At 43.1% G+C, this 10,523-nt stretch overlaps 1 pseudogene; it reads right to left on the bottom strand.

Annotated features, from left to right (window-relative positions):
* LOC126419435 (uncharacterized) overlaps nucleotides 1-9,646 on the bottom strand; it is a 147,622-nt pseudogene extending 137,976 nt beyond the window's left edge.
* Between the last annotated feature and the right edge of the window lie 877 nt (nucleotides 9,647-10,523).

A 10,523-nucleotide genomic window follows, 5' to 3' on the forward strand; every position in this document is an offset into this window, starting at 1 on the left:
GTCCACCAAGAGAGAAAGGAGGGGGGAGGGAGTAAGGAGCAAGGACAGGAAAGGAGAGAAACAGGGATGGTAATGCAGTCTGGAAAAAGGAAGGAGACTGCAAAAGCTCGGGGCTCCGTGCGTGCCACGCCCATAGCCACAAAAGGGACTATGGGCCCCCTGGGAGGGCCCTGAATGAGCTTTGGGGCCACGACAGTGGTTGCACAAGTAGCAGCAGCAGCAACAGCAGCAGCAGCAGCAGCAGCAGCAGCAGCACTGGATGGTACACCAGGTTGAACTTTCAGAGGGACAGGGAGCTCCACAACAGCAGCAACCACAGCCTTGTCTACAGTTTTGTGTGGAGGTATGGGCTCCGAAATAACAGATAGAACAAGTGCACTGGAAGATGCAGATACTATTGCTGACACGCGACCTCCATTTGTGTAGCAGCATTGGTTTTAGGGACTGACTTTTTAATAAGAGGCACAGAAGGGGGTTGCAGGGCCTTCTAGATATTTTTGGCCTCTCCATATGAGGTACGTTTGGTTGTTTTTATTTCTTGTATCTTCCTTTCTTCAAATCCCTACTCCAGACAGGGTGATACCCAGAGTAGTTGACACACTTCAAAGGAGATGAACAGCCAACTCCTCCACATGTGGCCTTCCCACATTTGCCACAAGTGGCTTCTCCCTTACATCCAACAGTAGTGTGCCTAAAGTGCTGACACTTAAAACAGTGCATTGGGTTCAGGCAATAAAGCCATACACTAAGGCAAAGGAAGCCTGTCTTAATGTGCTTTAGAAATTCACGCTGCTGAACGTCAGTATAAATGAGTCTGATTTCACTAGATTGCCATCCACTCTTTCCATAATGTTCTGCATGTCAACAATGCCTTCCCAGGACCATTCAGCTTTCAGTTTGTCTCGGGGAATGTCAACCAGATCTTTGTTGCACACTGACCAAGACACTGAGGTTTTTGAAGGTTCTTCAATTGTGCAAGGGTGCAAAAAAGGGCAGCTTGTTTTGTAGTATCATGTAATAGGGGAGAGAGTGTGGCAGATACGATATGCAAGTTGGGATGGAGGTCATTAAAGCAAAGACATTTTTTGTCGCGGCGAGATCTATTTACGAAATTTTAGTCACCAACTTTCTCTTCCGAATGCGAAAATATTTTGTTGAGCCCAACCTACATAGGTAGGAATGATCATCAAAATAAAGTAAGAGAAATCAGAGCTTGAACAGAAAGGTTTGTGTGTTCATTTTTCCGACGCGCTGTTCAGGAGTGGAATGGTAGGGAGATAGTATGATTGTGGTTCGATGAACCCTCTGCCAAGCACTTAAATGTGAATTGCAGAGTAATCATGTAGATGATGTTTGTAACTGGACATTTCCACCAAGAGAGTCCCATTTCACAAGCGCCTGACAGATTTCAATGTTCCAGCAATGCCCTTCAATCCTTTTTGTATATGAAATCGTGAATTTTTTTCAAAACTGCGCTCTTTTTTTTTTAACTATTAGAAGGTCATTATGAGAAACAGCATGTGTTCTGCTGCAAATGAATGAGTCAGGAGGGCTGGTTACCCAAGCCCTCTTATTTGACTGGGTGTTGTTACCTACCAGTGGCCCACCCATTCTGCTGGGAGATGGAAGAGAAAACTTCGAAGGATCCATGTCAGTCCCACAAGCATCTAGGGAACTAAAAGTCCACCTAGACAGAGCCCTAGCGGCAGTAACGAGTTCCCAGCTCAGGAGCCCCGGGGTCGCGAAACCCGTACTCTGCGAACGAATGCGGAGCCCTGGAAGGAAGCCAATTTGAAGCCAACAGAACAGTAGAATCCCTGCGAGAAGCACATAGGAAGGACTCCTGTATGGCCATAGTCTCCTTTATGGTTCGCAGTTAGTTTGGAGAAAGCATGGCACACTAATCCGTATTTCAAGCGTCCACCGAGCGGGGTGACGCAGTGCTTAGCGCACTGCACTAACATTCGGGAGGACAACGGTTCAAACCCATCTCCAGCCATCCTGATTTAGGTTTTCCAAGATTTCCCTAAATTGTTTCAAGCCAATGCCAGGATGGTTCCTTTGAAAGGGCACGGCCCATTTCCTTCCCAATCCTTCCCTAATCCGAGCTTGTGCTCTGTCTCTAATGACATTGTCGACGGGACGTTAAACACTAGTTTCCTCCTCCTCCTCCTTCAAGCATCCAACAATTGATGGCACAGAGTTGCCTGAAGATCTGGTTCCCGTATCCCCATCTCCAAAATCGACTTCCTGGTAGCCTGTGTGTCCAACTGGTCAGCAAGTCCATTCCCTGGGATCCTAACATGACCAGAGGTCCAGACAAAGATGACCAACTGTTCTGCTTGGTTGAGGCCATTAAGGAGATACTGCGTAATCACAACCAGTGGGTTGTGAGGATAGCACTGGTCAATAGCCTGAAGACTACTCAGGGAATCACTGCAGATTAAGAACATCCCACTGGTGCAAGAACAAAGATAGCTGATGACTCGAGCATCAGCCACCAATTCTGCAGTGAATACACTGCATCTGTTCGGCAGGGAGCATAGTTCACTGCACCTTGCACATGTCTAGGCAAAACCAATTTGTCCTTTTTTTTGTGTGTATACCACGTCTGAGCTCAGAAAAGCATCGAGGATGCCCAAGAACAGGCAGTGGAAAACCATGGGGTCAACAGAATCTTTCAGTCCAAGGGAGAGGTCAAGACAGAGCTGAGGACGGGGAACAAACCATCATGTGCACACGATTTCTCTGCGACAGCATGGGACAGTGGGAAAGGGTGGAGTTCAGAGCAAAGAGACTGTATGTGAATTGCAATCATGTCTCTAGTACTTGGCCTCTGATGTGGGATGTAATGGTAAATCTCCCTACAAGGAAAAAGGACGCAGTAGTTCAGAGTTCAGCAGAGCAGGGATTGTGTATTCCATAGTTAAGCAGTAGCTCTTGGCACCTGATGTGTACAGGCGAGACCTCACCTTCTGCGAATAGGCTGTTTACAGGGCTAGTCAAAGGCACCTGCCACAATGGTGTATCAGGTCCAGCACCTGCAATGCTGAAGGCGATGCCAGTCCATATATCAGGCTCCCATAAGCAAGACGGGACAAGATTAGAGCTTCTTAGAGCCACAAAAGTGTACAGCAGTCTTGCCGCAGCTGGTGTTACAGAGGCAGGAAAGAGCATTAAGGTGTGACCAGCACATTCGTGTAAGTTGGCAAAGATGGGGAAGGCACGTCAACTGGGCATCAAAGACCTGTCCCAAAAGCAATAAGACTCCACCACATTGAGCAACTGGTTGTTGAGGTGGCGCTCTGGGTGTGTATGGACACTACAATGGTGACAGAAATGCATGATGCATGTCTTGGTGGCAGAAACCCAGGAGTCATGGGTGAGAGCCCACGACTGCGCTTTTTGTGGGGGCCCTGCAGTCGGCTTTCAACAACAACAACCACACTTTTAGGATAATAAAAGAATGTCGTGAGCAAAATGGGAGGCTGACACTGTCTACACCACCATTGCAGCTTGACCACACAGATAGCTACTAGAACAAGAGGCACAGTAAGTGCCGAGACCTGTGGGAACTCGTTCTCTTGTATACAGGGGAAACTGTGGAAAGCACCAACTTGAAACCGAAAGTATGGTGGAACAAAAATTTGGAGTGGACCCCAGAGACCTCACTCCTGTAGGGTAACAGGGATGTGGTAACACTATGTCATGTCTTAAATCTTTTGAAAGTCTAAGAAAACTGCTACGAGATGCTAATGCCAGGCAAAAGCTTACTGAATAGCAAACTCCAGACAGAACAAATTGTCAGCAGTAGAATGGCCTTGACGAAAACCACCCTGCGAAAGAACCAAAAAATCCTAAGACTCAAAGTACAATGTAGCTGACAGCTGATCATACGCTCCAGCAATTTGCATAGAACCTCACTGAGACTAACTGGACAATAGCTGTCCATCTCATGGGGGTGTTTACCCAATTTCAGTATGGGGATGATCACACTTTCTCGCCAATGAAACAGTAACTCACCTTCATTCCACATTTGGTTGAAAATGGCAAGGGCATGATGCTAACACTCCACTGATAAGTGTTTGGGCATCTGGATGTGGATTCAGTCTGACCCTGGAGCCGTTATCAGGACAAACAGCTAGGGGGCTCAAGAATTCCCACTCACTGAACACAGCATTATATGGCTTCGGACGAGGTGTAGTAAATGGTAAGTAAAGTTGCTCTACACGCTGTTTGATGACACGAAATGCAGGCTAATAAGTCTCCAATGCAGAGGCTCGAGCATAGTGTACTGCAAAATGTTTGACTACAGCATCCGGGTCAGTGTACACAACACCATTCACAGAAATATCAGTTACACCTGCAGCATAGTGGTGTCCTTTGTCCAAATCTACAAAGATGGGGTATACAGTCCAATGGTAGCAACATACTGCTCCCAGCGTTCTTGTTTTTGTCATTTTATGAGGTGGTAGACATGGGCACAGATTCATGTAATGGCAGTGAGGTGCTCCATTGATAGATGTCACTTATTGCATTGGAAAGCCACATCAGCAATCTCCAATGACCACAGTTATTTTGATTTTGGGGGTCCACCTGGTACTGTCGTCCGATGGGGGAGCCAAGGAAGAGGGGATCAATTAGTCAGCTGCCAACAGAATGGCTGCAGTTGTGCTCTGGACAGCCACACAGACACCTCCATGTGTCAGAGAGCTGAGGGTGATGGCAGTGGCAACAGCATCCCAACCAGCTTTGGTGAAAAGAACCTATCTGGATGGACGCCCACATGAGTGACACTGATTAAGTTTCAAGATGACTGGAAAATGATCACTGTCACACAGGTCATCATGAATCCTAGAATAGTTGGAGGGCAGCAGACACAGGTTGCAAAAGGAAAGACCAGTGGTCAAATAACATCAATATGCCACATTGATGTGTGTAGGAACATTAGTATTAGAAAGCCAAAGATCGAACTCTGGGACCAAGCTTTCAACAGCTTTATCGCAGACAGTAGTCATAGTTCTACCTATAACATTACATATATATATATAGGCGAGCAATTTGGTTACCTACAACTGATATGAGGTAAGGCGAATTTGGCTGTGCAGCTGAATGTTACCGTCATGGCCTGGCAACTGGACCAGCCGGAGCACACGTTGCTGGTCAGCCTGAGTAGCCAAAAATGGGTGCAGCCCAAAGAGAGGAATTCTGACAGTGGTTGCTCACATGACGGGTGCAGGAGATGTACCAGAAATTATGGGGTGTAAGCCTGTGTGAAATATGGGTTCAAATAACTCTTAAAATTCTATAACACGCCACAATCACATAAAAGAGTGAATCTGAATACATCTGCTATCTCAGAAAAATGGGGCACATCCAACAGCTCAACAATACTTTTAATATCTTTAAAACTAGAGAAGTTAATGTTTTACGGTAACTGAATATTTTCACAATGACCCTAGAATTAACAACTTAAATCCATCACGTGATTCAACAAACGTTACCTCAGATGAAAGCATTGCTCTTTAGCTATCATCCTTGAAAGCCACTCATCTGCATCAACTCCATTTATTGATTTATTATGTTTTATACGAGGGTAATACCAAAAGTAAGGTCTCCTATTTTTTATAAGTACATAGACCTGTTTATTTCTACAATGGTTTACATCAGTTTACAGCTTGAACATTTAGCTATTTTTTGACATAATCACCATTTCTGTCAATGCGTTTTTGTAGATGCTGTGGCAGTTTTTGTATGCCCATATTATACCAGCTCGCTGCCATGCTGTTCAGAAAGTTATGAACCTCTTCTTCCACCTCGTCATTGGAGTTGAATCGCTTTCCGGCCAAATGTTCTTTTAACTTAGGGAACAGGTGATTGTCACAGGGCACCAAGTCAGGACTATAGGGTTGGTGGGTGACTATGTTTCACTCAAACTGTAGCAGGAGAGCAACAGTTTGCCGAGTGGTGTGGACGAGCGTTGTCATGGAGATGTGTACGCCCTTGCTCAACATTCCTCTTCTCCAGTTCAGAATTGCCCATTTGAGTTGCTTCAGAGTTTCACAGTATCTGTCAGCGTTAATTGTGGTCCCAGTGGTCATAAAGTCAACCAACAATACCCCTTTCCGATCCCAAAAAATGGTTGTCATGACTTTACCAGCAGACTGAGTTTGTTTGAATTTTCGCAGCTTTGGCAAAGAAGGATGCTGCCACTGGCGTGACTTGCTTTCTCTCAGGTGTAAAGTGGTATGCCCAGATTTCGTCACCCGTGATAATTGAGTCCAAAAAGTTGTCCTGTTTGGCTGCAAGACGGTGAAGAAATGCGTGGGAAGCATCAACTTGTTGCCACATGTGGTCCTCAGTCAGTATGTGTGGCACCCTTTTTGTGCACACATTCCGGTAGTTAAATGTTTCCGTTAAAATTCTGTGAGCGGTGCTTCGGGAAACCTCAGGAACCAATGTGCAAAGATCATCCAGGGTGATCCGCCGATCTTCACGCATGCTTTGTTCAACAGAATGAGATTTTCACTTTGCAGCAGAGTGTGCGCTGATATGAAACGTCCTGGCAGATTAAAACTGTGTGCCAGACCGAGACTCGAACTCGGGATCTTTGCCTTTCACAGGCAAGTGCTTGCCCACAAAGGGCAAAGGTACCGAGTTCGAGTCTCGGTCTGGCACACAGTTTTAATCCGCCAGGAAGTTTCATGCTGTGCTCAACCTTCAACACTGTCTCCTCAGAAATTGACTGTCTCCCGCTCCTTTGTTCGTCGTGAATTTCAGTCCGACCAGCTGCAAACTCTCTCCACCACTTACAAACATTTTTGACACCCATGCATGACTCACCATACACTTCTGCCAATTGGCAATGGATTTCAATCAGCGCAGTGCCCTTCACGTTTAAAAACTGAATAACTGCACGCAATTCACCCTTGGCGCTAACATCCTACAGGAGCTCCATTGTCAATGGCTGCCAAGCCGAGACGGAGCGCCTCAGCACGGCACGCACATGTTTACACACAGTGCATGAAGCACTCTTCATAACAGTGTGATCAATTGCCACACAAACAGAGTTCTGTACTTATAAAAAAAATAGGAGACCTTACTTTTGGGATTACCCTCATATTTTTTGTTTATGCAAATGTCTATCAGAACATCTGTTCTCCACAATATCACAGAAACAAAATTCAGCACAATGCCTTATGATTTATCATACTTATGTAGTTATTTAACCCATTTCTGCCTGAATTAATTTTGACTTCTGAATTTTACACATATCTGATATTTATTTGTTCACTGTCATTAATGAAATGCACTACAACAAGCTAAACAAAAAAGTAATTAATGATTGAGTCAAAGAGAGAGTAGACCGAGCAAGGTGGCGCAGTGGTTAGCACACTGGACTCGCATTCAGGAGGACGACGGTTAAATCCCACATCCAGCCATCCTGATTTAGGTTTTACGTGATTTCCCTAAATCGCTCCAGGCAAATGCCGGTATGGTTCCTCTGAAAGGGTACCGCCGAATTCCTTCCCCATCCTTCCCTAATCCAATGAGACCAATGACCTCGCTGCCTGGTCTCTTCCCACAAACAACACACAAAGAGAGAATAACATATGTCATGCTAGGCAGATCATACATTTTAGTGAAATACATTACAGTAAATAAAAAAAAGCTGTGTATGTCATTTACATTATGTTTAGCATTCATTTTCTGTGATACGGTACAAAACACTATGCACAAACCAACAACACATTTGCAGCACACTGTTCTTGGAGTTCCTCTGCAGTTTTCAGCAGCACAGCATCTCCTTTTCTTCTGTGGCACTATAGCTACCAGATGATTTTTCATCATATCTGATGTCATGCAGAACTCTACCTTCATATCAATTACTTGCAGGGCGACAAGGACCTCTAGGAATTGTTTCATTGGAAGTCAAGTAACATTTCACAATGTAGTGCCAAAACTGCAGTTGGGGCATATTCATACCCGTTTTTCTGTAGAGAAGCCACACGTTCCATACAGACAAATCCAGTACCCTCATAAAAATTGGCCACCACATTTCTTTCCTCTGATGCTCACCCTAAATAACACTATATTTTTATCCATTCAGTCAGTTCCTCACAAATTTTTGTTGTATTCTCCAATGACATGCGGTCACGGTACAAGTATTCTTTTCTTCTCTTGTGTTGATTATCAGCTCACAGAGCTCACTGGATTGATCCCATGGCTGGTCAAAGCATTTGTTACTGCAGAATTATCTAGCCATCTGATAATAATCATTCCACTTTCCTTGCTGCTTTTGTAACCAAAATCTCCTCTTTTATTCCTTTTGGACATTGTCTTAGAGCAGTAGTTTCCAGCCTGGGGGGAGGGCGGGGGGGGGGGGGGGGGGGGGGTGTAAAACCTAAAAAATTCAATTCTATTTCAGTCACAAAACTAAATTATTTTCAAAAGCTCATTATTATTACCATAGTTTTGTAAGACTAATACTGATTCTATAAGTTAACAATAATTACTTTTTCTCAGTTATTAGCATTAATGTGGTGGTGGTGGTTACAAGTTCATCACATAGTCCACCCACAACACACATATGTTGTGCTTTGTCCTGTACATTGCTGATGACTGACGGAAGTGAGACAAAATAAAAAATTGCTGAATATCTCAAGAAAGTGTCTTCTCCAAGTTGTAGATAGTGCCTGCAGTAGTCCAGAAATTTCTTCATTATTCACTTCAAAACAGATAAATTTATTAATTATTGTTGTTAATCCACTGGATAATCCACGTTTGTGTTTAGCCACCACACTTTGTACCCAAACCTAATGGGTCTGCCTTTCATAAATGGTCTGCATCCATGCCTGCCAAAATACTTTATCTTGCTCTCATCATAACCCAAACCTTACTAATGCTGATAGCGGAGAGAAAACACTTTTCTTAATGTATCTCTTAATGGACAAAGTTTTCACATTTTATCATTTATATTGATCTGTGTGTTATCACTTGAGTGAATGAATCTCAGAATTGTTGCAAATCTGTCTCTTTTTACCATATTGTGTACTACTTCATTTCTCATGTCCAATCCTGAATCCTAGTATCATCTGCTAGGTAGATGATTATAGCCCGACAGAATTAGAATTCCTGTGAAACCTTTTATCTCTGCATGTGTTATTTTGGGATCTGGGCAGTTCTTGAATGAAGCGTATTTTGTAGATTCAGTACTGAGAAATTTAATTATTTCATCATTCCGAAACAGGTCAAAGCATTGAACTGAAGACAAGCTTTTGTATTCACTGTGATAACTCTCAGGAAATAAAGCATTATCAATTTGCAGATCCTGCCTCCAGATCCAATCTCTTATTACAGTTTTTGAGATCTGTAGCTTTGCTGTTTCACCTGGAATGACGTTTCTTGGTTTATCATCATGAGAGCAATAAGTCTTAAGTTCACCACCTAACATGTTTCTGTTGGTAAATACCACTTCTGCACCAGCTTAAAGTTGCCTTGGTCCAAGTTTATCTATCTTTCCGCCCCCATCTTCTTCATCAGAATCTTCATCCGACTTTTCATTAGCTTCAGGAGGCTCAATAAATATATCCATTGCATCTTCTCCCTCCTCCTCCTCCTCAAGAAAAGCCAGGATTTCATGCATGTACAGGCCTCTGAGACTGTAGGAAACATTATATTGACTTTTCTGCCTAGCAGAAATATCTGCAAAATGCAACTAAAAATTTTATTTGGAACCATCATAATGAACTGTATCTTGTGGTTCAACAATAACATAGATTCCAGCATCTCTAACATTATAATTGTGTGGTATATTGCTTCAGAAAATAGTACTTACTTCTTATTCCAAGACAATCTTATTCAGAAAAAGTCTACAGTGAATGAACTACCAGGCACTGTCCTCTTCCTGCTTTCTACTGGCAGACCCCCTACTTAAATTTCAACACTAGAACTTCCTTAACAGAGATATATACAACAATAGGCATTTCAAATGCATGCATTGTTGTTAACAAGAGAGAACAATGGTAGAATGTTATGTGACATATGTCACACTAGGCAGAAATGCATTAAAGAATATGGTACTGTTTTGCCAATAACTTTATTTAAATATAATTACAATTGACATTAAAAAACCAATTTAATTTAAGAAGTGGTTAATTGCATTTGTTAGCTGACAACCACTGGAAAGCGTACCGAACGACACATCTATCAAGTAGGCATAAATAATTGTTTAAACAATATATAACAACAATTTGTTGTCATTTAAAGTGACTGCACCAGTACAAGAGTGTTGGCTTACCTACTTATGAACAAGCCTTTTATTTGTTGTTATTCTGAATGATCGGAGTATGACCAAATGGTTGTAACATTTCTTTTATTTAAAAATGGTTGTTATATGTTAGTTTAGTTCAGAAACTGGTCAAGTTGAGTCAAAACTATGCCTGTAGAACATAAAAATTAAGTACATTTTGGTGAAGATGGACTGCAGCCAATGGAGAACCAGGCAGTGACAGAACACTGCC

This window comes from Schistocerca serialis, chromosome 9, assembly GCF_023864345.2.
Source record: "Schistocerca serialis cubense isolate TAMUIC-IGC-003099 chromosome 9, iqSchSeri2.2, whole genome shotgun sequence".
Lineage (NCBI taxonomy): Eukaryota > Metazoa > Arthropoda > Insecta > Orthoptera > Acrididae > Schistocerca > Schistocerca serialis.